This window comes from Nyctereutes procyonoides, unplaced genomic scaffold (genome assembly GCF_905146905.1).
Source record: "Nyctereutes procyonoides isolate TBG_1078 unplaced genomic scaffold, NYPRO_anot_genome, whole genome shotgun sequence".
In the NCBI taxonomy this organism is placed as follows: domain Eukaryota; kingdom Metazoa; phylum Chordata; class Mammalia; order Carnivora; family Canidae; genus Nyctereutes; species Nyctereutes procyonoides.
In genome coordinates this window covers 3,209,977-3,215,434 of record NW_026575118.1, presented here as the reverse complement: position 1 = coordinate 3,215,434, position 5,458 = coordinate 3,209,977, and positions in this window count along the sequence as shown.

The window sequence follows — 5,458 nt, the reverse complement described above, 5'->3', positions numbered from 1 at the left end:
CCCAGGAATCCCAAAATATTTCAATTATAGTTTAATTATCCAATATTTTATTTTAAATAGGTCGTAAATGCTTTTCACATGAAGAATAGGAGATAGGCCTATTATTTGTCTTTACCAAAAATTTAGGAAAAGATTTTTAGGTTCATCAATTCTATTTCTACTGATAAAAAGAAAAATCAGAGTGATTCTAAAAGGGTAGTTTGATTTTGTTTTCATTATCTTAATTTTGAGTTATTCAACCAAGTGATGTATATAATTCCATGAGAAAAGAACAACAGCCATTTAAAATCATATTTTAAAAAAAATTTTTTTTTAATTTATTTATGATAGTCACACAGAGAGAGAGAGAGAGAGGCAGAGACACAGGCAGAGGGAGAAGCAGGCTCCATGCACCGGGAGCCCGACGTGGGATTCGATCCCAGGTCTCCAGGATTGCGCCCTGGGCCAAAGGCAGGCACCAAACCGCTGCGCCACCCAGGGATCCCCTAAAATCATATTTTTAATAGAATATCAATGAAGTGGTTTTGCCAGTTTCTTTTCTTTCTCTTCCTCTTTGGCGGAAAATGTCCCATCTGCTACTGATACTCTTGCTGAACAAAAGCCACTTACTTCATCAGATAATACCCAAGTCAAGTTATGGCAACAAAGTTTTAAGTTTCCTTCAAAACAAAAGCTTTTGAATAAGGGGGTTAGATTAAATCAAACAAGATATCAGATCAAATTCTTATTTTCAAAAAAAAAAATTCTTATTTTCCTAGGTCTCTTCAAGTACACACTGGGAAAGTATCTTGAAGGCATAGAAGGTGACCAGAAAACTGGGAAAGGCTTTTGGCCTCTAGGGGCAAGAAGCAAGTAAACATAACAATCTTGTTTAAAAAGAGTAGAATAGGACAAAATAGACACACATTTGAAAAGGAAGTCTCTCTTGAACTCAGTTCCACTATTTGACAAGTTAGACAATGTTTTTTTTTAAAGATTTTATTTATTAAAATTTATTTATTTATTTATTTATTTATTTATTTATTTATTTATTTGAGACACAGAGAGAGGCAGAGACACAGGCAGAGGGAGAAGCAGGCTCCATGCAGGGAGCCTGATGCAGAACTCAATCCCGGAACTCCAGGATCACGCCCTGAGCCAATGTTCTAAACCACTGAGCCACCCAGGGATCCCCAAGTTAGACAATGTTAATGCAAGATGACACACTGATTCTGCTCCCACCTAGGACATAGAAAGCTCTACAAGAAAAAACGAGATAAACTACATAACTTTTCTTGAACACTTCAGAGAGCTGTGGTCTCAGGGCAGCCAAGTACTCTCAGGAAAGACAGGCCTTCTCAGAGAGATAGATGAGCAGTAGCTGACCTGTGGCAGTCTGGGAGGAGGAGACACCAGATACTATGTAAACATGTAAGAAAAATTCAGCTAAAATTTTAACAAATTGCCAAAGGCTTACTATGAGCTAACAAGAAAGTGTAGAATCCTTAGGAAGTGCAGACACAATGGGAATTTGCACCCACTAGCAAGCTCTTCACAGACCTTATCAGATGCTCAGGACAGACTGGAGGCAGTGATGCAGGCTTGGGAAGGGAGCAGCCATCAATACAAAAAAGGCATGGAGCTCTGCCCAGACCTTTCTTCCTTACAGACAAAAGCCACAAGGGAGAAGGGCAGCACCCTTGCAGGGAATAGGTGAAGACCACCACCATTGAGATAAAGGTAAGACCAACAAACAAAACTTCTACTCCTAGAGGAGGGCAGGACACTCTTCCCTGCAAAGAACCTGCCGAAGATTTGGGCAGTTTGGCTAATCCAGGGAGGGACAGAATCACTGAAAAAGTCCAGCTCCTCTAAAACTTAGGGCACAGGGCCTGCTTAGGAGGAAAGCTGGACCTGCACAGCAGAAAACCCTCCTCAATCTCCACCCTTAGACCAGAAAACCCCAATCAAGCATAACATCCTTCCATATAGAAAGGCAAACATCCTTCCATAGAGAAAGGCAAAAACATAACAGCATAACATCCTTCCATATAGAAAGGCAAAAGTGTGGGCTTAGAGGTCCTTCCAGTGCTCAGGCACACAGGTAAGGCTGAAAGCAGAGGATGGAGCAGAAATGTTGAGAAAAGCCATCCAGTCACCTAGCTCCCTGCCACCCATTACAACTACTGAAAACCAAAGTCATAAAGAAAATTTTGAAAGCAGCCAAAGAAAACATTATTTTTTTCATGGTATTAAAAAAAAACTTTTTTAGAGTTTTTAAAATTTAAATTCAATTAACATATAATGTATCATTGGTTTCAGAAGCAGAGGTTAGTGATTCATCAGTCTTATATAACACCCAGTGCTCATTACATCACATGTCCTCCTTAAGGTTCATCACCCAAATACCCCATCCCCGCATCCCCCTCAGTTTGTTTCCTATGATTAAGGGTCTCTTATGGTTTGTCTCCCTCTCTGATTTTTGTCTTTTTTCCCCTCCCTTCCCCTATGATCCTCTGTTTTGTTTCTTAAATTCCACATATGAGTAAGATCATAGGATAATTGTCTTTCTCTGACTTATTTCACTTAGCATAATACCCTCTAGTTCCATCCATGTCATTGCAAATGGCAAGATTTCTTTTTTCTGATGGCTGAGCAGTATTCCATTGTATATATACACCACACCTTCTTTATCCATTCATCTGTTGATGGACAGCTTGGGTCTTTCCATAGTTTGGCTATTGTGGACATTGCTGCTGATAAACATTGGGGTGCAAGTGCCCCTTCAGATCACTACATTTGTATCTTTGGGGTAAATACCCAGTAGTGCAATCACTGGATCGTAGGGTAGCTCTATTTTTAACTTTTGGGGGAACTTTCATACTGTTTTCCAGAGTGGCTGCAGCAGTTTGCATTCCCACCAACAATGTAGGAGAGTTCCCCTTTCTCTGCATCTTTGCCAACACATGTCGTTTGCTGGCTGGATAATTTTAGCCATTCTGACCAGTGTGAGGTGGTCTCATTGTGGTTTTGATTTGTATTTCCCTGATGTTGAGTGATGTTGAGCATTTTTTCATGTGTTTCTTGGCCATTCGTGTGTCTTCTCTGGAGAAATGTCTGTTCATGTCTTCTCATTTCTTGATTGGATTATTTGTTTTTTGGGTATTAAGTTTGATAAGTTGAGAAAAGACATTATATGCAGAATAGCAAGGATGGAAATTACATAACAGCCTTCTTGTTAGAAACTGCAAACCAGAAGGCAACGAGTGACATCTTTAAAGTGCTGAAAGAAAATAATGGTCTAATGATAGAGAACAAACTGAGGGTTGCTGGAAGGGTGGTGGGCAGGGGGGAAGGGCTACATGGCTGATGGGAATTAAGGTGTGCACTTGTGATGAGCACTGGCTGTTGTATGTAAGTAATGAATCAATAATTCTATTCCTGAAACTAATATTACACTGTATTTTAATGAACTAGAATTTAAGTAAAAACTTGAAACAAAAAAAGAAACTGTCAAACCAGAATTCTACACTCAATGAAACAGCTTTCAAAAATGAAGACAAACTAGAGAATTATTTAGAAAACAAAAACTGGGATGCCTGGGAGGCTCGCGGCTTAGCGTCGCCTTCAGCCCAGGGCGTGATCCTAGAGACTTGGAATCGAGTCCCACATCGGGCTCTGTGCATGAACCTGCCTCTCCCTCTGCCTGTGTCTCTGCCTCTCTCTTTCTCTCTGTGTCTTTCATGAATAAATAAAATCTTGAAGAAAAAAAAAAGAATCAGTAAACATTAAAAAAAAGAAAACAAAATTCTTCACCAGCAGTCCTGCACTATAAGAAATGTTAAAGGAATTTCCTTAAGCAAGAACATATCAGAGAATCTGGCATTGTAAACAAAGAAATGATCTCTGAAATGGTTAAAATGAGAATAAATAAGACACTCTCTTATTTCTGATGCCTCTAAAAGATCACTATCATAAAAAATATGATAGCAATGTATTGTGGTTTTATTGCAAATATAAAAATAAAATGACAACCACAGAAAAGATGAGAAATGATTAGAAGTGTGTTTGGTTCTTAAACTATACAAGCATCAGTATAATTTTTCTGAAGATAATCTATGCTTAATTCACAATGTATATTGCAAGCCTTGGGCAATGACTAAACAAAATTTTTAATGGCAATAAAATGGATTCATAACAATATTCAATTAATTCTAAAGGAGGCAGAAAAAGGAGAAAAGAACAAAGAATGGAGGAAATAAAACAACTAGAAGACTATATATTTAAGACCAATGTTAAATGTAAAGTCTAAATAAGCTAATTAGAAGATTGTCATTGTTAGACAAAAAAACAATTATGATCTATTTACCAAAAAGTGACTTCAAATAGAAAAGACATAGATAATTAAAAGTAAAATGATCTACCATGCAATGATCTACTAATCAAAAGATGGCTGGATGGGTGGCTCAAGGCAACTGAGCATCAGACTCTTGGTTTCATATTAGGTCATGATCTCAGGGTCGTGAGATCAAGCCTCCAGTTGGGCTCCACACTGGCATGAAACCTGCTTTACATTCTTTCTCTCTCTCCCTCTCCCTCTGCCCCTCCCTTCCCATGTGCATTCTTCTCTTTAAAAAAATTAAATTAAATAAAATTCAAAAAAGATGGCCAGAGCATCTACATTAATATAAAAGTTGACTTTAGAATAAGAAATACCACCAAAGATAAAGAAGAACACTATATACTGATAAAGGGTTCAATTTACCAAGAAGTATAACAATTCTAAATATGTATGTACCTTACAATGGAGGTACTAGAAACTGAAAGAACAAATAAACACATTTACACTTATAGGGACTTCAACATTTTAATTAATAGAACTAGACAGAAAAGTCAGTAAGATGAGAGACCTGACAACCTTATCAACCAACTTGACCTAACTGACATTTATAGAACAATCCATTCCGTGATAAGAGAATATATTCTTTGCAAGTTTAATATTTTACTTACACTTTACTCATCAAAGTCTGATATTAATTGGAACCTTTACAATAAAAGGATCTTAGAACCCTTTAACACGGAGCACTTGGATGGCTTAGTCCGTTAAGCATCTGACTTTGGCTCAGGTCATGATCATGGGGGTTCTGTGATGGAGCCTGGGCTGGCTCTATGCTCAGTGGGGAATCTGCTTCACCCTCTGCCCCTCCTCCCCCTGCTCATGCTCTCTTTCTCATATAAATAAATAAAATCTTTTTTTTTTAAAGAGCCCCTTAATGCCTCTTACCCTTCTTCCATCTCATGTGCTATTCTTGAGAACTTTATATTTATGCCCTACAAAACAGTTATTGTTTCACAGTGATTATTTACCTTTTCCAATGTTTTTATATTTTCCATTGCTCTGTATTCTTTCCTATATCTCTGAGATGCCACTTGGTATCACTTTCTCTTTGCGTAAAGAATACCCTTTAATATTTCCTTT